The 22,460-nt window shown below is 38.9% G+C and overlaps 1 pseudogene; it reads right to left on the reverse strand.

Moving 5' to 3' along the window:
• Positions 1–14,728: 14,728 nt before the first annotated feature.
• On the reverse strand, positions 14,729–15,047 carry LOC132010285 (thioredoxin-like; annotated as a pseudogene).
• Between the last annotated feature and the right edge of the window lie 7,413 nt (positions 15,048–22,460).

The following is a 22,460-nucleotide window of genomic DNA, read 5'->3' on the forward strand; positions in this document are numbered from 1 at the left end:
CTTTCTTTCTTTCTTTCTTTCTTTCTTTCTTTCTTTCTTTCTTTCTTTCTTATTTTCAGAAATTTAGGGGATAATTTATTGCAATTTTTTCTTTTTTAATTTTTTAAAATTTTATTTATTTATTTACTTATTTTCTAAATTTTATTTTTTCAGTGTTCCAAGATTCATTGTTTATGTACCATACCCAGTGCTCCATGCAATACCCTTAATACCCACCACCAGGCTCATGCATCCCTCTACCCCCCTCCCTTCCAAAACCCTCAGTTTGTTTCTCAGAGTCCATAGCCTGTCATGGTTCATCTCTCCCTCCGATTTACCCCAATTCACTTTTACTTTCCTTCTCCTAATGTCCTCTGTGTTATTCCTTATGTTCCACAAATAAGAGAAACCATATAATTGGCTTTCTCTGCTTGACTTATTTCACTTAGCATAATCTCCTTCAGTCCCATCCATGTTGATACAAAAGTTAGATATTCATCCTTTCTGATGGAGGCGTAATATTCCATTGTATATATGGACCATATCTTCTTTATCCACTCATCTGTTGAAAGGCATCTTGGCTCTGTCCACAGTTTAGCAACTGTGGCCATTGTTGCTATGAACATTGGGACACATATGGACCTTCTTTTCACTACATCTGTATCTTTGGGAATAAACATTGTTAAAATGTCTATACTGCCCAGAGCAATATATTCTTTCAATGCCATCCCAATCAGAATTCCACTGGCATTTTTCAAAGTGCTGGAACAAACAACAGTGAAATTTGTATGGAACCAGAAAAGACCCTGAATAGCTAACAAAATGTTGAAAAAGAAAAAGCTGAGCACATCACGTTATTGATTTCAAGCTTTACTACAAAGCTGTGATCACCAAGACAGCATGGTTCTGGCACAAAAACAAATACATATAATAATGGAACAGAGTAGAAAGTCCAGATAAGGATCCTCAACTCTATGGTCAACTAATCTTTGACAAAGCAGGAAAACTATCCAGTGGAAAAAAGACAGTCTCTTCAATAAACTGTACTAGAAAAATTGGACAGCTATGTACAGAAGAATGAAACTCAACCATTCTCTTACAGCATACAAAAAGATAAACTTGAAGTGGATGAAAGAACTCAAGGTGAGGCAGGAATCTATCAAAATCCTTGAGGAGAACATAGGCAGTAACCTCTTTGAAATCAGACATAGCAACTTCTTTCAAAACATGTCTCCAAAGGCAAAGGAAACAAAAGTGAAAATGAACTTTTGGAACTTCATCAAGATAAAAAGCTTCTGCACAGCCAAGGAAATAGTCAACAAAAGAAAGAGGCAACCCACAAAATGGGAGAATATACTTGCAAATTACACTATAGACAAAGGGCTGAAATCCAAGATCTATAAAGAACTCTTCAAACTCAACACACAAAAAACAGATAATGTGTCAAAAAATGGGCAGAAAACATGAACAGACACTTCTCCAAAGAAGACATACAAATGGCTAACAGACATATGAAAAAATGTTCATCATCATTACCCATCAGGGAAATTCAAATCTATCACTATTTTCTTGAGGGTTTTTATTTTGTCAAATGCTCTTCATGCATCTATTAAGAGGGCCAGATGGTTCTTACCCTTTCTTGTATTAATGTGGTGTATCACATTGATTGATTTGTGGATATTGAGCCACCCCTGGAAACCAGGAATAAATCCCACTTGATTTTGATGAACAATTCTTTTAATGTATGGTTGGATTTAATTGGTTAGTGTCTTGTTGAGAATTTTGGCATCTATTTCATCAAGGATATTATTCTGTAGTTCTCCATTTTAGTGGGGGTCTCTGGTTTTGGAATCAAGGTAATGCTGGCCTCATAATATGAGTTTGGAAGTTTTCCTTCCATTTCTTTTTTTTTTTTTTTGCTCAGTTTCAGAAGAATGGTACTAATTCTTCTTTTAAATGTTTGGTAGAATTCCCCTGGGAAGTCATCTGGCCCTGGACTCTTGTTTGTTGGGATATTTTTATTACTGATTCAATTTCTTTGCTGGCTATGGGTCTATTCAAATTTTCTGTTTCTTCCTGTTTCGGTTTTGGTAGTTTATATGTTTCTAGGAATTTATCCCTTTCTTCCAGATTGCCCAATTTGTTACCATATCATTGCTCATAATGTTTTCTTATAATTGTTTTATTTCTGTGGTGTTGGTTGTGATTTTTTCTTTTTCATTCATGATTTTATTTGGGGGGAATATTCTTTCTCTTTTCTCTTTGATAAGTCTAGCTATGGGTTTATCAATTTTGTTAATTCTTTCAAAGAACCAGCTCTCAGTTTCATTTATCTTTTTTATTTTCTGTATCACTTATTTTTTTTTAATGTATAATGTATAATTTGTTTCAGGGATACAGGTCTGTGATTCATCAGTCTTACACAATTCACAGCACTCCCCATAGCACATACCCTCCCCAATGTCCATCACCGGGCCACCCTATCCTTCCCAGCCCCCTCCCCTCCAGCAACCTTCAGTTTGTTTCCTGAGATTAAGAGTCTCTATGTTTTCTCTTCCTCTCTGGTTTCATCTTGTTTCATTTTTTCCTCCTTCCCCTGTGATCCTCTGACTTGTTTCTCTAATTCCTCATATCAGTATATCACTTATTTCTTTTCTACTCCTTATTATTTCCCTCCTTCTAATGGTTTTAGGCTTTATTTGCTGTTCTTTTTCCAGCATTTTTAGGTGAAAGCTAGGTTGTTTATTTGAGACTTTTCTTATTTTGGGGGGAAGGCCTATATTGATATACTTCCTGCTTAGGACCACCTTTGCTGAATCCCAAAGGTTTGGGGCTGTCATGTTCTCATTTTCATTTGGTTCCATGTGTTTTTTATTTCTTTAATTTCCTGGCTAACCCACTCATTCTCTAGTAGGATGTTCTTATAACTTCCATGTATTTGTGGTCTTGCCAAATTTTTTCTTGTAGTTGACTTCAAGCTGCATAGTGCTATGATCTGAAAATATGATCCACTTGAAGATCTCAGTCTTTTTGTACTGGTTGAGGACTTATTTGTGACCCAGTATATGATCTATTCTGGAGAATATTCCATGTGCACTTGAAAAGAATGTGTATTCTGGTGCTTTAGGATCAAATGGTCTCAATACATCTCTTAAGTCCATCTGGTCCAGTGTGTCATTCAAAGCCATTGTTTCCTTGTTGATCTGCTTAGATGATCTTTCTGTGGCTGTAAGTAGGGTGTTAAAGTCCCCTATTATTATTGTCTTATTGTCAATGAGTTTCTTTAAGTTTGTTATTAATTGATTCATAAATATCGCTATTCCCAAGTTGGGGGCATAAATATTTACAATTGTAAAATCTTATTGGATAGGCACCTTTAATGCTTGCTTTGGCTGCACATACACTAAAATTGGATAGGCACCTTTATTATGATATAGTGCCCTTCTTCATCTCTTATTACAGACTTTGGCTTAAAATCTAGTCTGTCTGATATAACTATGGCCACTCTAGCTTTGTTGGGATGTCCATTAGCATGACAGATTGTTCCCCATCCCCCCCACTTTCAATCTGGTCCTGTCTTTGGGTCTAAAATGAGTCTTTTATAAGCAGCATATTGCTGGGTCTTTTTAAAAATCCATTGTTATATCCTATGTCTTTTGATTGAAGGGTCACTTGGTCACTTTTAGAGCCTAAAATATGTCTGCCACATTGTATGCATTCAAAAAATCTCTTGTTGGACTAATTCTTGGGTGTATGTAGATCTGAAAATACTCAGAAAAACACTATATTTTCCTTTCATTTTAAGTAACATCATACATAATATTTCTTATAACTTTCAGTGGATTCTGGTTCACCTAAAACATCAATGATATTTTGCAGAAGAGTTATATAAGAAAAGAATTAATAGCACAGTACAATTTCTAAGAAAGACAAGGAGATTAAGTATCAAGGAGTTAAATATCCAATCAAAAGAGGAAGGGACAGATAAGAATATCTTCTGAGAAGAAAATAAGTCAAAAATGGAATGTAACTGATAAGAAGTTTAAGATTATGTCTCCAGTATCAAATATGTTTACAAAGAAGTTAATTAAAACCTTCTGTAAGTGTATGTACATAATTATATTTTTAGAGCATTTTTATGAAAACTGTCTGATGTATAGACTATGAGGATTTTATTTAAAAAAGGCCATTTAATTATATCATTTAAAAATCTGAAAGTTGCAACTTCCAGATGAAGACTGTTAACTAAGCACACACATATACTTTTCTCACCACCACAAATCCCTTTGAAATGACAGAATATAAAAATATCAATATAGTGATGCAAGAAAGCTAGGAAGGCTTGGACAGAAACAGTGAGTAATTTCTTTTTTTTTTTTTACTCCTTTTCAGCATAACAGTATTCATTGTTTTTACACCACACCCAGTGCTCCATGCCATATGTGCCCTCTCTAATACTCACCACCTTGTTCCCCGAACCTCCCACCCCCCACCCCTTCAAGACCCTCAGGTTATTTTTCAGAGTCCATAGTCTCTCATGGTTCACCTCCCCTTCTAATTTCCCTCAACTCCCTTCTCCTCTCCATCTCCCCATGTCCTCCATGTTATTTGTTATGCTCCACAAATAAGTGAAACCATATGATAACTGACTTATTTCACTCAGCATAATCTCTTCCAGTCCCGTCCATGTTGCTACAAAAGTTGGGTATTCATCCTTTCTGGTAGAGGCATAATACTCCATAGTGTATATGGACCACATATTCCTTATCCATTTGTCCGCTGAAGGGCATCTTGTTTCTTTCCACAGTTTGGTGACTGTGGCCATTGCTGCTATAAACATTGGGGTACAGATGGCCCTTCTTTTCACGACATCTGTATCTTTGGGGTAAATACCCAGTAGTGCAATTGCAGGGTCATAGGAAAGCTCTATTTTTAATTTCTTGAGGAATCTCCACACTGTTCTGCAAAGTGGCTGCACCAACTTGCATTCCCACCAACAGTGTAAGAGGGTTCCCCTTTCTCCACATCCCCTCCAACACATGTTGTTTCCTGTCTTGCTAATTTTGGCCATTCTAACCAGTGAGGAATTTCTTAAAGATATAAAGGAGTTTAAATAGATGCTGAAACTTGAAAGCCAAATGTCCTCCAAGAGAAGATAACAAAGTGAGGGTTTCATTCAAAAAGTGAGTTTGTTTTTAGAAGAAATTCTTGAAAAACTCCTAAAAGCATAGGCAGCAAAACCTGAGCCATCTAGTAGGGCTATGGACTGATTGGTGATATTAAAGCCCCACAAGGCTCTAAATTAAAGGTTGCAGTGGGGTGCACGTTAATCTCTATCTGCCAAGGCCATCGTGCTGCATAGAAAACCCACAGCTGAGAGAATAGGAGTTGACTCTCACTTAATAAGGAATTTCAGTAAATTCCTGGAAGACACAAAGCATGTGGAGGAATAGTTATTGATGATGTAGAACAGAGGAAGTTGCAGCCTAAAACACACAGACAGAGGCTGTACCAATGGAAGGAGACTACCTGGTCTCTGGCAGAAGTAAAGTATGGGCCAAAAAGCAAGAGGCTACAGAGGAAATAGTCCTTTTCTGACAGTCAGGTGTTTTTTCCAAAGGAAGAAAAAATGGGTAATTCTTCTCTTTAAAAAATTGAATAACTTCTTTGGGAGAACAAATGCAGGGGAGAATCAGCACCTCCGAGATACCCCTCTAGCTTCCCTCAAGGGAAACTTGCCACCTGATAGGTTCCACCCATGTTCGCAGACTGCATAGTCAGCTTTTCTATTTTTCTCACTTCTATTTTTTTTCTAGAGAGGGAGTGGGGTCGGGCAGAGGGAGAAGGAAAGAAAGAATCTTTTTCTTTTTAAATTAACATATAATATATAATTTGTTTCAGGGGTACAGGTGTGTGAATCATCAGTCTTACGCAATTCACAGCACTCCTCATAGCACATACCCTCCCCAATGTCCATCACTCAGCCACCTCATTCCTCCCACCCCCTTCCCCTCCAGCAGCCCTCAGTTTGTTTCCTGAGATTAAGAGAGGAGAGAGAGAATCCTAAGCAGTCTCCACTCCCAGCATGGAGCCCAACTTGACACTTGATCTCACAACCCTGAGGTCATGACCTGAGTTCTAATCGAATCAGACACTTAACCAAATGAGCCACCCAGATGCCTCAATTCACTTTTTTTTTTTTTTAAAGATTTTATTTATTAATTTGACAGAGAGAAATCACAAGTAGACGGAGAGGCATCCAGAGAGAGAGAGAGAGGGAAGCAGGCTCTCCGCCAAGCAGAGAGCCCGATGCGGGACTCGATCCCATGACTCTGAGATCATGACCTGAGCCGAAGGCAGTGGCTTAACCCACTGAGCCACCCAGGCGCCCCCTCAATTCACTTTTAAATAAGAATGGAAAACCAAGGATCACCAGACATCTGGGGGGAGCATGGGGGGCGGCGGGTAGAATCACAGTATTCTAACCACAAAATTTCCTCAAGGAAACATAAAACTCAAATAAAACAAAACAAAACACAATAAGAACCTTGGAAAATGCTAATTAGTACCCTCAGAAAAATTAAAAGATAAAAAAATCTAAATTTTATGTAACCCTAAATCCTAATCAATACTTAGGGCCTTTTTAAAAATACAAAATTAGAATGTAAAATTAGGTACAAAAAATAAATAATTATATATGAATTATATGTCACAATTTAAATTATGGAAACTGAGAGGTTCCAATCCCTTTCTTTTGAGATCTATTTAGACAGAAATACTTTCACAGAAATCCCTCCCAACTGTAACCTAGCTGGGCCTTCCCACTGAGAACATGCTAGCATTTCCAGAAACTTCCAGTGGTAGTCGAGAGTGGGATCATCAGCTTCATAGCAAGTCTACTCTGGCACGCACACACAAAAAAAGAGAAATGGAAAGGTTTAGAGAACAAGAAGTAGTATTTTCAAAAGTTACTGCCGAAAAACAAATATCAATAAAAATTCTAAGTGACATATAGTTGAATATATCTCCAAAAAAGACACAAAAGATGAGACACAAGAGGATGAATCCAGGTGGCCCATCATCAGACCAGCAAAAGTTCCAGACAAAAAAGAACAAAGACAACGGCCAAAATTTAATGAGCAAGACCCTCACCTGTGCATATTATTGTGAAATTTTGGAGTGCAAGAATTAAACATTTCAAATGTTCCAAGTTGGGGGGGGGGGGGGAAAGAATAAAGGAAGACACATACAAAGGAACAAGAATCAGTTCAGCATCATTAGAGGTACAATGAATATATGTCTTCAAATCTCTGGACCAAGGATTGACAGACTCCAACGCCTGGGCCAAACCCAGCCTGCCTCTTCTTTTGAAAACGAAGTCTTACTGGAACGCAGCCAGGCTCCTTCATTCCCCTCTTTTAGGCTACGAAGGCAGAGCCGAGCTGTTGCAACACGGGCCCTATGGCCCACAAAGCCGAAAACATTGATGAGCTGGCCCTTTTCAGACATTTGCTGACCCTTGCTCCAAAGGAAAATGATTTCTCACCACCTAGATTCCTGCAACCTCTCAAATCATCACAAAAGCCTGAGAGTAAGACATATTTACACACAAGGAGGAGTTGAGAGATCAGTCTACCGTGCATGTCAGAAGGTATTAGAGAATGGAATACACAGATTGGGGACAGACCGCAGGAAAGGAAGGGACGTGATCCAGGAAATAGTGGCTCTCACACAGCAGAGCAGCGAGATCCCACGAGTCAGGGGCCCTTCCTTGGTCCCTGCTAGACGGGGAAAGAAGAGGAAACATCTTCTTTTTTTTTTTTTTTTTTAAAGATTTTATTTATTTATTTGACAGACAGAGATCACAAGTAGGAAGAGAGGCAGGCAGAGAGAGAGGGAAGAGGAAGCAGGCTCCCTGCTGAGCAGAGAGCCCGATTCGGGACTCGATCCCCGGACCCTGAGATCATGACCTGAGCCGAAGGCAGAGGCTCAATCCACTGAGCCATCCAGGCGCCCAGGAAACATCTTCTTGAAAGAGAACTTGACAGAACAGACAATGTGCTATGGAGATTGGGGTGGAGGGAAATGAGGCTACGGGGAAGGCAAACCTGCTCAAGGAAAGAACTCTATCATCTCTAAAAATGTACAGTAATAATGTAATACCGAGGGTTGCACTTCAGCTTGTAGCCTTAATCTGCGAGCAAACATGAAAGATTTAATCATGCTTACAGAACAGAAAGTAAATGTCATCAGTCACGACACTGTAAAAGTAAAAATATGGTTCAAAGAGGTTGAAAGGTCGGGGGAGAAAAGACAAAGGCAAGCTCTCTCGCGTTGTCCTGTCTTCACCCGACAAAGCGACGCCTGGCTCTGACGGAACAAGTAATAGAGGGGTGTAAGGCAAGCGAATCAGAAAGCAAAGGTGACCATGGCATCACATTGCGAAGACAGGAAAGAAAGACTCTCTGGTGTTAGATGAACTAAAATGTCCAAATCTGAGAAAGTAAAGGACACTGTTATAAACATGTCACTTAAGTTAAGGGCCACCTGCATGGCTCAGTCGGCTAAGTGACTGCCTTCGGCTCAGGTCATGATCCCAGGGTCTGGGGATTGATTCCTGCATCAGGCTCCCTGCTTGAGGGGAGCCTGCTTCTCTCTGTGCCTCTGCCTGCCACTGCCTGCTTAAGCTTATGCTCTCTCTCTCTCTCTCTCTCTCTGATAAATACTTTAAAAAAAGAAAAAAAAAAGAAATACAGTTGAAATCACCTGGAAAAACAGTTACAGGTGTTTAAAATGGCTCCCTGGGAAGCAGGAGTGGGAGGGGTGGGGCAGAAATGTTGTGGGTTTTTTGTTGTTTTTTTGGTTTTTGTTTCTAAAGATTTTATTTATGTATTTGACAGAGAGAGATCACAAGTAGGCAGAGAGGCAGGCAGAGAGAGAGGAAGGGAAGTAGGCTCCCTGCTGAGCAGAGAGCCCGATGCGGGGTTCGATCCCAGGACCCTGGGATCATGACCTGAGCTGAAGGCAGAGGCTTTACCCACTGAGCCACCCAGGCGCCCCAGAACTGTTGTTTTTAAATTTAAGACTCTGCATTTGATTGCTTTTACTTTATTTTTTTAAATATTTTACTTACTTAAGAGAGAGAGAGAGAACATGCACAAGCAGGGGGATTGGGAGGGGGAGAAGCAGGCTCCCCGCTGATGTGAGGCTCAATCCCAGGACCCTGAGATCATGACCTGAACCAAAGGCAGATGCTTAAGCCACTGAGCCACGCAGGCACCTGGTAAATGTTTCTTTTAAATAAGTAGTAAAGTTGTTAATAACCTCCATATTGAAAAGAAATAAAATGAAATGATATGAAATTCAATGAAATATACGAAATGAACTGCCTTCAGAATAGGTTCACCCCTGCCACCCTCTTGGCAGCTGGCTTCTGCAGTTGCCTCTGGGATAAGTAATATTGCTTCATTACCCCTTTCTGTACTATTACTACCAAATATGTTATATTGGCAGATATATATTTTTCAAATGTATATCTTTTATATATATAATATACACTTAATAATGTGTGGCTATCACTATTTTTTATATATTTATATATATAATTTGTATGTATTTAACATACTGTGTTTATTGATTTAAACTTCTCTACATGGGTTTTTTTTTTTTAAGAAATTGAGAAAAGAACAGAGGAAAACATATATATGCAGTCTTTTATGCGTACCTATATATTTAATATTTCCTATGGTTTTCATCTTTCCTGTGGCTCTGAGTCACGATCTCGTGTCTGTTCTTCCTCTTCTGGTGGACTTCCTTGAGCTTGTCTTGCAATGAACGTCTGCTAGCAATGAATTCTCTTAGCTTCTGTTGATCTAGGAATGTCTTCATTCCACCTTCATTTTTGAAGAACATTTTCAGCACGTTCATTGGTGCTTCTCCGTCTTTGGGTCTGCGTTGTTTCTGATGAGAAGACAGCTGTTTAATGACTGTATTGTTAAAGCTCTGTGTGTGCAGAGTTGTTTTTCTCTTGCTGGTTTCAAGATTTCCTTTTATTTTTGGCTTTGGGTAGTTGGACTATGATATGTCTCATTGTGGTTCTCTTTATGTTTATAATTTTGGGGATTCACTGAGATTCTTACATATGTAGGTAAAAAGTTTTTCATCCAATTTGGGAGTTTATGGTCATTACTTCTTCAAATATTTTTTTTTGTCTACACCCTCCTCTTTCCTCTCTTTCTGGGACTCCCATTGCGTGTATGTTATATACTTTATGATGTCCTACTGGTTTTTTTTTTTTACTTCCATCTTTTTTCTCTGCATTTTTCTGATTGAATTACTTCTATTGATCTTTCTTTAAGTCTCATCTTTAACTCTGCGATCTCAAATCTGCTTTTGGACCCATCGAGTCAATTTTTATTTCAGTTATGTAGCACCCCTCACCCATAGCTTCCTTGCCATGGTTTCAGTTAACCACAGTCAACTGCAGTCCAGAAGCAGATGATCCTCTTTCTGATGTATTGTCACATGATCAGTAGTAGCCCAACACTAGGTCACATGCCTATGTCACTGACCTCACTTCATCTCATCACATAGGCGTGTTATCATCTCGCACCATCACAAAAAGAAAGGCGAGCACAGTACAATAAAATATCTTGAGAGACAGAGAAAGAGACCATATTTATATAATTTTTATTACAGTATATTGTTATAATTGCTATATTTATTGTTAGTTATTATTGTTAATCTCTTCCTGTGTTGATTTATAAAGTAAAGGTTGGAGCACCTGGGTGGCTCCGTTGGTTAAGCTTCTGCCTTTGTCTCAGGTCAGGGTCCTGGGATCGAGCCTGGCATCAGGCGCCCTGCTCATGGGGGAGTCTGCATTTCCCTCTTCCTCTGCCCCTCCCTGCTATATGTGCTCTTGCTCTCTCTCAAATACATAAATAAAATCTTTTAAAAAATAAAAATTAAAGATAAGGCAAATGTTATCATATAGATAACATATCTGTATAGATAAAAATATGGTATATATAGGGTACTACCCAGGGTTTCAGGCATCCACTGGGATTCTTGGACCATAACACCCATGGATAAGGGAGGACTTCTGTATAGCATCTTTCAATTCTAGAATTTCTATTTGGTCCTTTCTTACCCTTCTAATTCTCTACTTATATTCCATGTATGTTAAGTCATCATCATCAAATATTCATTTGATTATTTGAAAATAATTTCTTCTAATTCTTTGAACATATTTATAATGACTGCTTAGAATTCTTTGTCTATAACCCAACATCTGGGCTAACCCTGAACAGTTTCTATTGACTGTCCTTTTGCTTTTTTTTTTTAATTGAGTATAGATTATATTTCCTTTTTCTTGTGTGCCTCATCAGTGTTGTTTTAAAAATAAACAAGCTTAGGGGGCACCTACCTGGCTCAGTCAGTAGAGCATGAGAATCTCAATCTCAGGGAGTTTGAGCCCCACGCTGGGTGTAAAGATTACTTAAAATTAGTATCTTCAGGTGCCCGGGTGGCACAGTCAGTGAAGGGCCTGACACTGGGTTTCCACTTGTGATGTCAGGATCATGAGATTGGGTCCCCCATCAGGCTTTTCACTTAGCATGGAGTCAGCTTCAGACTGTCCCCCTCTGCCCCTCCCTACTGCCCATGCTTTCTCGCTCTTCTCTCTCAAAAATCAATAAATAAATCTTTAAAATAAGATAAAATACTTAAAATAAATATTTTTAGATAAGCACTGTAGCAATTCTTTTTTTTCTACCCATGTAGATAAGAATATAGGAATTGGGAAATGAAAGAGAAAAATCACTGACTCTTTAGCCTGACGTGAAAGGCTGGTGGTGTTTTCCTTGCATTGTATCTTTTCTTAATATTTCTTTATTAAATGGAAGGAGAGGGCATTACTTCTTAATTCTGCTTTAATTTTCTTTTCTTTTTTTTTTAGATTTTATTTATTTATTTGACAAAGAGAGAGACAGTGAGAGAGGGAACACAAGCAGGGGGAGTGGGAGAGGGAGAAGCAGGCTTCTCACTGAGCAGGTGATCTCAGCCTTTCTAAGGATCTCTCATTTCCAGGATCTCCCCCATTTAATTCCTGGCTGGTCCACCATGCACCCCATTCAGGCTTTCCAAGCTGCATTTTTATTTGTTCCCAACCATGTCCATCCCTTCTAAACAACAAAGTCAAATGTTTCCACCACCTCCTCCACGCACCCAAACTGAGTTCCTCCCCTCTGGCAGCAAAGCTATGAGATTCCATGATTATCCCGATGCTGATAAAACTACGATTCTTGCTAGTCAAGTTGGGCTGAGGGGAGAAGGGAAGGATGGATATAGTTTGAGTGCAAATGGCCATACTCCTACTGTTCTTACCTGAAGTTCCAGTAGCTTGTCAAGAATGAAGACTTCTCAATTTGTTATCTGCTTTTGGTCGATTTCCAGTGCCCAGTCCCCTCATGACTCCATAACTAGAAATACCTTCCCCCAAAGAGATTTAAGGAGAAAATTCTGTCTAAAAACACAAGAACAGACTGTTATAAAACAAACCACACAAAAAGAGATAACAACCTAGCAATGTTTTTTTTTAATCTTTTATAAAATACTTGAATAAATTGAAATTTTGATGATGGGCTCATTAGAAATGAATAAAATCATGACAATATATACAAACACTAGTGAAATTGAAATGTGGTATTCAAAAACAATTTTTAGCTTTAAGTTTATTTAAAAGAAAGAGAGGAAGGAAGGAAGGTTAAAATTCAACTTAAGGAATTAGAAAAAAAAGAACACTAAAATAAACCAAAATAAAGGAGAAGGAAGCATAAAGCTAAAAAAAGAAGGTAATGTAGTATGGAAGAGGAAGTGAATCTTAGAAAGTAGATTCAAGAGCTAGTTTTTTGGAAAAGACCAATGAAATACACAGACCTCAAGCAAGTCTAATGAAAGAAAACCACAAGAATTTAAGTCCCATGTGAGCCTTGTGGCCACTGCATTCTCAGCACCAGAAAATTGCCTAGTACATATGGGTACTTTGTAGATATTTGTTAAGTGAAAAAAAAATTTAAAAAAATTTTAAGGCTATAGAAATAAACACAGAAGAGAAATTTTTTTTAGTTTTTTTTTTTTTTTTTAATTTGACAGAGAGAGATCCCAAGTAGGCAGAGAGAGAGGGGGAAGCAGGCTGTCCGCTGAGCAGAGAGCCTGATGTGGGGCTTGATTCCAGGACCCTGAGATCATGACCTGAGCCGAAGGCAGAGGCTTTAACCCACTGAGCCACCCAGGTGCCCCCAGAAGAGAATTTTTAAAATATTATATGACAACACTTCAAATCTTATAAAGCATTATACTCCTCAAAGATACAAAAGCAGACTTAAACTGATGGAAATATGCTGTATTAATCAGTCATGATGTCCATACTGCTGTGTAACAAATAACCCCAGTGCCTTAAAAATAGAAACCACATGTTTCTCACTACAGGTCTCCAAGTTGGCTACAAATATGCTGGACTACCTGGGGTTCCAGACCCTGGGGTTCAAGTTCTAAGTTCCAGGCTGCAGGATAAATACTAGATTCAGTTCTACTCAATGTGTCTGCTGTCTTCACCTTGAACCAGGGATTATTCACTGCATGCTCTTCTCATGACAGATCACAGACCACAGGAGAAGCCAATTAATTCACTTAAGGCACATTTTAAGCTTTTATATGCATTCATCCACTAATGTTCCATTGTCCACAGGAAAACACTGGAGCACTATCTTAGTTCAGTTCCAGGTTCTATAACAGAATATCAAACTGGGTGGTCTACCACAACAAACATTTATTTCTCATAGTTCTAAAAGCTAGAAGTCCACAATCAGGGTGCCAGCATGGCCTTGGGAGTATCCTCTTTCTAGCTTATATTTCTAGCTTTCTGCCTTCTTGCTGTATCATCATATGGTGGGGAAAGAGATTATCTCTCTTTTGCTTTTTCTTATAAAGGTAATCTCACTCATAAATCTTCACCCTTCATGACCTAATCACCTTCCAAAAGCCTCATCTCCAACTATGATCACATTGGAGATCACAACTTCAACATACACATTTTAAGGGGGACATAAACATTCAGCCCAGTAGGCAGGAAAATAGACCACATCTATTCTAGTGTACTACATGGTTATATGCCAGAAGCAAGTGGTGACAGATTAAGAAGAGCAATCCAACCTACCACAACGCCCAACTTTATATATAATAAAAGATACACAAAATAAGACTATAATCAGGTAACATGTTTTATCTATCCAACTGATTAAAACCTTAAATATATTTTCTTAGTGAAGCTGTAGGGAAACAGGTGTTCTCATGCATTGGTAGCTAGAATATAAAATGCTACAATCCTTTGGGAAAGGAATTTGACAATCTGTAGAAAAATCATATATGCATATACCCTTTGACTCAGCAATTCCACATTTAGAAATCTATCCAAAGGCATACTGGCATGGTTGTCAGTTTTAGTGTGTCAATCTGGCTAGACTGTAGTCCCCATTTATTCACTCAAACATGAATCTAGATGTTGCTATGAAAGTATTTTGTAGATGGGATTAGAGTTGATAATCCACTATTTTTTTAAGGAGAGAATTAATATTTTATTGTCACTTATATCAGATGGCAGGTGGGTCTACAGTCTTCATACTTGATGTAAATGAAAAAAAATTACAAGTTTTAAACAGTCAATGTCTGGTTATGTTCTCAGAAAATATAATTAGATTAACTCATTCATGGTGGCTTCAAGTTTTTCCTTATTTGATCCAGAAAACTCATCTATTTTTTTCTCCTTTTTAAAAAAAAACTGTAAGGCTGCCATGAATTTGACTTCACACTCTGTAGCAATACCCTGTCATCGATGTGGACCTCAAGGAACACCACGTTAGAATACTTCTCAGAGAGACAATGAGAGAAAAGATCATTTCGCAAGGCCCACACCACATGGCTGAGAAGTTCACTACTACAAGTTTATCTTCTGTACTCTTCAACTGTTCAACCTTCTAAAAAGCATACTTGTTCTCCAACTGTTTTGCCATTTTGGCAGCTGGGGTCTGCCAAGCGACCCATGAATGTGGTTTCAAAGGATGGGATGGAGATGAAGAGCTCCCAGCAAACTTCCCTTTAGAGCAACTGGGGGGTGGGGCAGGCGGACATCACAGGCATGCATTTTGGGGCACCCTGGCCAGACCCTGCCTCCTGGGCCATATTCAGTTTAAGTTAAGTAAGGAAGTTTATCCTAGATAATTTGAGTGGGACCAATTCATCCAGCTGGAAGCCCTTGGGAGCACAGACTTCTTAAAAGAATAAGAAATTCCACTCGTGGAATTGCCTGTATCTAAATTTTTAGTCTGTCCATCCTGCAATCCTGCCCTGCAGATTTCAGTTACGTAGCAAGCCTCAATAATCCCTCAAGCCAATTCCTTGAAATAAATATCCTACTGATTCTGTTTCTCTGGTAGAATTCCGACTAGCAAAACTGGTGAATGTACCAAATGACATAACACAAGAACATTCATTATACTCCTATTTATGACCACAAAGCACTGGAAAACCACGCAAATGTCCATCTATATGGGGACTGCAAAGGAAGACTATTGCTATGGACTGAAAGCTTGTGTCCCTCCAAACTTCATGTTGAAACCCTAATCTCCAATGTGATAGTATTTGGAGATGGGGCTTTTAGGAGTTAAGTAGGTCATGAGGGTAGAACCCTTATGATAAAGTTGGAGCCCTTATAGAAAGAGACAGGAAAGAGCTTGCTTCCTCTCTCTGCCATGTGAGGACACCAGGAGAAGATGGCCATCAGATATTGACTCTGCCAACAATTTAGATCTTGAATTTCCAGCCTCCAGAACTATGGAGAAATTAATTTCTGTTATTTACTCACCTAGTCTATGGTATTTTGTTATAGAAACTTGAGCTTTTAAACTTTGTCCTTTGCATCTGTAATAAGGACAACCAAGCATCTGTAATAAAGACTATCTCTATCTTCTCATACGGTGTGATACCCAAAACATACTGTAAATTAAGAAAAAAAAAGATGAAGAAACGTGTAGGCACACACTGACATTTGTCTAAGAAAAGGAAGATGAGATACATAGTCATGTAAATTCAAAAACTGAAGGATAAATTATAAAAAAAAAATGTTTAAGGAAAAGGAAGAAGGTAGTCTTTTCAAAACACACCTCGTTTTAGAAATTTGAGTTTGAAACCATGCGAAAACAGATAAAATTAAAACAATTCAATCTAAAAAAGCAATACCTACAAATTGAAAGTAAATTAAACAAATTAACTTAATGGTGTATTAGGTTAGTAGCAGAGAGAAATTATTTTGACTTAAGAGTTAGATTACAAGGAAGAGTTAGATTACATATCTCCTGTGGGCTATATTCTTGGTGGGACAAAGAGACGTGAAAAAAATTATAAAGCATGAAGCTGTTTTCAACACTAATAGTACCATCAATAATACTGGTTTTATACACTCTGGGGTGTGTTGTGGTGGTGGGGGGATGTTGGGATAAAGCAAATGCAGCAATGTTGATGCTGTTGGGAACCAGGATATTTCACATGAGAAAGAAGAGATGCAAGTGTAACTCAAAGTTACACTTGTGTGTTACTTAATTACTTAATTCTACATTTGAATTAGAAATATTAGTGAGAGGCAAGAGTACATGGTAAGTGTTGCTTTGTCCAAGAATGGTCACCAGCAGGGGAAGAAGCTGACCTCTGCAAAGTTCTGTGATAAGTGGCTACCATCTAGCTTCTTAAGGTTGACTGATACTGGTCAAGCATGAAGTTCAAACATGAGTATGAGGTTCCCCTGCACCTGTATGAGCTTCCCCTATGGCTGTAACAAATTTCCACAAACTTAATGGCTTAAAACAGCACAGATTAATTATTTTACAGTTCTGGAAGTTGGAATTCAAAAATGGATCAGCAGAGCTGTGTTCCTTTGGGAGGCTCTAGTAGAAAACTTGTTTTCTAGCTTCTAGAAGCTGCTCATATTCTTTGGCTCATTCAAAACCAACAATGGCCGTTTGTGTCTTTCTCATACCGCATTACTCTGATACTAACTTTCCCATTTCCTCCTTCCACATGTATATGACCCTTATGATCACGTTGGGATGACCTGAAGAACCAATATAATCTCTCTATTTTAAGGTCAGCTAATTAGCAAACTTAATTCCATCAACAACTTAAATTCTCACTCACCATGTAATATAACATATTCATGGGTCCCAGGGATTGGAGCAAGGACATTTTTGAGAGAGTCATTATTCTGCCTACCAAACCACTCAGAACATGCCAGGAAAGAGATTTATGCTTCCCCAACTATGAAGGGAAAAGTGGTGAATTTTGTCACTGCTTGTTGTATTGCACAGCTTCATAAGGTTGGGACCCCAGCCCTGACCACATCAAAAGGGCAAATGCTCCCTTAATCATCAAGCTTAAAGCCTTCCCACCCAAGAATCAAGGTCAGCTCTCCCAGAAGCTAGCATCTCGCCCCATCAGGTGGCTGCGACCTGCCTCAGAGTGAGGAATTTTCACATCTGCTCCTGCCCTTGTCCACATGAATTTTCCCCAGTGAACACTAATCCAGCAGGTTTATTACCAGTAAGCTCTTTGATCCATGGAAACCAACTACATCCTACTGCTTAAGGGACCAGTCATGGTCAACCACAATGTTGGACCCAGTTCCGTTAGATAATTTTCATGAGAGCAAATGAAAGCACTTAACACTCAACAAATTCAAACAAATTTTTATTATAGAAGACAGTAATGCTGCAATGAAGAAGAGAAGAACAGGACAAAAAAAACCCACAATAATTCCAGAACTCATAATCACACAGCCTAGGGAGATGGGAGCAGTAAAACTGAATGGGCAACCAGCTCCAGCAAGAAACGACACCTGCAGCTTCTCTCACCGGGCTGAGACAAAAAATGATCTTACCCACATGGTACTGGGCTTCCTATACCTCCAGAAATCTCATACTTAGTGCTATAGGTACCTATTTCTAGAAGTAAATTTGCCTGTTGTGTAACAGATTTTTAAATTTTAGAATATGCAATATCACAAAAATTAACTCAAAATGGATCATAGACCTAAATATAAAATGCAAAACTATAAAACTCCTAGAAAATAACATAGGGAAAAAACCTAGATGATAACAGGTATGGCAAATGACTTTATTTTTTTTCTTAAGATTTTATTTATTTATTTGGCAGAGAGAGAGAGAGAGAGACAGAGAGATCACAAGTAGGCAGAGAGGCAGGCAGAGAGAGAGGGAGAAGCAGGCTCCTCGCCAAGCAGAGAGCCCAATGTGGGGCTCGATCCCAGGACCCTGAGATCATGACCTGAGCTAAAGGCAGAGGTTTACCCCACTGAGTCACCCAGGCACCCCAGAAAATGACTTTATATACAACACCAAAGCCACAAAATCACTGATAACCTGAACTGCATTAAAATGAAAAACTTCTGCTCTGTAAAAGACAATTATCAAGTGAATGGGAAGACAAGTCACAGACTAGGAGAAAGTATTTGCAAAAGACATATCTGATGAGAGACTGTGATTCAAAATATACAAAGAACTATTAAAAAATCAACAATAAGAAAATAAACAACCCGATTTAAAAATGGGCCACCGACCTTAACAAACACCTCACCCTAAGAAGATATATAGATGACAAGTGAGCATATGAAAAGAGGCTTCACAGCATATGTCATAAAGTAAAGGCAGATTAAAACAGCAATGCAATACCACTACACACCCATTAGAATGGCCAAAGTCCAAAATACTGACAACACCAAATGCTGGTGAGGATGTGTAGCAATGCATCCTCTCACTCAATCCTGGTGGAAATGCAAAATGGCACAAGCACTTTGGAAGACAGTTTGGCAGTTTTTTACAAAACTAAACATACTCTTACCATACAATCCTGAAATCATGCTCCTTGATATTGACCCAAAGGAGCTGAAAATTTATGTCCACACAAAAACCTGCACACAGATGTTAATAGCAGCTTTAATCTCAGAAATGCCAAAAACTTGGAAGCAACCAAGATTTCCTTCAGTAGGCAAATGGATAAACTGTAGTACATCCAGATAATAGAATATGATTCCCCACTTGGGCTACCGAGCCATTAAAAGACACTGAGGAATCTGGACAAAGCCCATATAAAAAGGCGGTGCTTCCAACTCTATGACGATTACATGGAAAAGCCAAAACTACGGGGAAAATACAAAGATCAGTGGTTGCCAGGAGTTGCAGTGGGAGGCAGAGCTAAACAGGTAGAACACAGAGGAGTTTAAGGGTAATAAAAATTCTCTGAATGATATTATGATAGCAGATACACGTCATTATACATTTGTCCACCCAAGAGTGACCGCTAAGGTGAACTCTAAGTTTCGGATGACCAACATGTATCAATGTAAGTGTATCAATTGTAACAAATGTACCACTCTTGTGGGGAATGTTGATAATGGAGGAGGCCTTGTATGTGTAGAGACAAGGAGTATACGTGAAAACTCTGTAACTTCCTCTCAATTTTGCTATGACCCTAAATGTGCTCTTAAAAAAAAGAAGAAGAAGTCCTAAAACAAAAAGAAAAAGAAAAAAAAGAATATGCAACTTGTCTGGATTCTCTTGTTCATCCTCGGACACCTTCTCAGTAGGTGCACAGTTCCAGGATACTTAACTCCCTGAAAAATATTAGAGTCTGCACACTGTTTATTCCTCCCAAGAGTCCAAAGTTGTTTAGATTAGTGATCTATACACACCTTTTCTCCATATGGTATTAGATCTTCTGTTTTCTACAAATTGACCCAGTGTGGGTAGAACTTCTCGAATTCTTTTATATCATTTCTCAGCGAGGGTAATTTGTGAATGCTACTCCCTTTCATTCACTTTTTCCCATTTCCAAGGCCAGCACTGAAGTCCTTATTAAATTACACTCAATTCTTCTTAAAACAGGCATGGAGGGGTGCCCGAGTGGCACAGTTAAATGTCTGACTTTTGGTTTCGACTCAGTCTTGATCTCAGGATTGTGAGATCAGGCTCCACACTCATCATGGAGCCTGATCGAGATTCTCTCTCCCTCAAATCCTCCCTCAACGCACTCTCTCTCTCTCTAAAATAAATAAACCTTTAAAAAAAAAAAAAAAAGGCAGGCACAGAGATGCCGAAGAGTATGCAAAAGAGCCACTGCTAATATTTAAATAATATTTGAAATATAATTATAACGTTAGAAATAAATCTCTGTAAAGAGACAACTGGGATTATTTTATTTACATAAAAATACAAAAGGCGGGTGCCTGGGTGGCTCAGCTGGTTAAGCGTCTGCCTTTGGCTCAGGTCGTGATTCTGTGGTCCTGGGATGGTGATTCTCCCTCTGCCTCTCTCTCTCTCTCAATATGTGTATCATGAATAAATAAATAAAATCTTTTTTAAAAATACAAAGAGAAAACCTAATATATTATCAAAGTCAAGGAGTGCTATGGACTAGACTGCATACCCCCCATGGACTAGACTGCGCACCCCCCCCCACAAATTCATATGTTGAAGCCCTAACTGGTCACCAATGTGATTGGACTTGGAGATAAGGTTTTTAGGAGGCAATTAAAGTTAAATAAGGTCAGGAGAGTGGGATCCTAATCCAAGAAGATTAGAGACCTTGTAAGAAAAGAAAAAGAGATCTCTTCAGATGCGTGCTCTCAGAAAAGGATATGCGAGCACATGATAAGAAGATGGTCAGCTGTAAACCAGGAAGAGAGACCTCACCAGGAATTAGACTGGCTCACACCTTGATCTGCACTTCCAAGCTTCCAGAACTGTGAGCAGTAAATGTCTGTCGTGAAGCCGTCCACTCTCTGATCTTTTGTTAGAGCAGCTAGAGCTGACTAAAGCAGGGAACAACATCAGGGTAGTACTGAGTTTACAGCTGGTTCCAGGTGCCTGTTTATGCAGGATCTTCCAGAAGAAACAGAACACAAGAACAGACAGTGCTGGCACTTGAAGAAGTCTCCCTGGACATTTCAGAGAGGGGCGGGGGGGCCGATAAAGACAGTGGAGAGTGATTTACGAAGAGTGACTCATCAATTCACCAACTGAAGTTGAGAACAGGGAGCCAGGCCAAGGCAGATAAGAACGAGGCTGAGGTCGGATACGGATGAAGTGAGTGACGGGGCTGGGCAGAGGAATTGTCTCTGTAAGCGATGCTGGTAGACAGGGAAGCAGAATGGTCGCTGCCGACATTGTTCATGAACCAAAATATTTTCAGAATCCTATTTCAGTCCTGAGACCCTAACTCTTCGCCCGTCACATAAAATATTTCCAACAGACTATGACAACCTGGCTTCCCAAAAGCAGAAGACATGAGCCTAGAGCAAAAGATCTTTACTCTGAAAAAGTTTAAACATGAAGATTATGGAAGAAGTTATGTACAGAAGGCAGCATATATGCAAACAAAGGACGCTCATGAGACAACTGGTGCATACAAATGATTAAACAATTAGGGCACAGCTAATCAGAGCCTGAAACTCCTTGCAATAAACACTACTGTCCTATTCAGAGATTTGACTTAACCTCCCTGTGCTTTGGGAGGGGGTGAATGGGAAAGATAAAGTTGAAAGGTTAATTCTCTGTAATTTGTAAACTCCACCTCTTGGACAGAAAAAAAAAAATATTTTAAAAAATTAAGGCCACTCCTTTATCCTCTGAAGGGAAAGGCACCGCAGCATTTGAGAGTGTCCCATAACACTCTCAACCAGGAACCCATTTACAGAGGAAATGTGGCTGAGAAAAACAGAAGAGTTCATTCAGATTTGTGCTTCCAAGATGTTATAAACAGTGACAGGAATAAAAATTAAATTATAATAGAAAAAAAATACTTCTGAGGCTTTGTGTCTGAAAAATAAAAACAAACACTATTTATTAAGTCTGAACATCTTCTAGAGGCAACATTTTTAGCCTCGGGTATTAATTACGGTTGCGCCACTAGGGGTCTAGAGGAAGACAATTCAACCCCACTCATCCCCAGGGAGAGAGCATCCACAAGTTCACAGAGTCATGCATTATTTCCATTTCATTGTCCAACAGAGTAAAGAATGAACTGAAACCCTGTGCTGCATGAAATAACCTGGCCAAGCCTGAAATGCCCATTTCTTAGCCCACCCTCTAAAAAGTATTATCTACTTTGAGAAATGTCTCTCTTATACTCTTTAAGTTTAGTATTCAGCCCCTAAGGAAATATTTTTTTCTCCATGATTAATTTTTAAGGCAAGAGACAGTAGGCTGGTTCCTAACCATTCCCTGTGATTAGTGAGTTTTCTGCAGAATCTGGGGACTTACGGTGCTTTTAGCAACACTTCTTCATTAGCATGTAATTAAACCAGCTGCCGCAATCTATTCATTGTTATCTACAGTGTTGTGTCAACAAGTGCAGCTCTTATC

The sequence above is a fragment of the Mustela nigripes genome, chromosome 2 (assembly GCF_022355385.1).
Source record: "Mustela nigripes isolate SB6536 chromosome 2, MUSNIG.SB6536, whole genome shotgun sequence".
NCBI classification, from domain to species: domain Eukaryota; kingdom Metazoa; phylum Chordata; class Mammalia; order Carnivora; family Mustelidae; genus Mustela; species Mustela nigripes.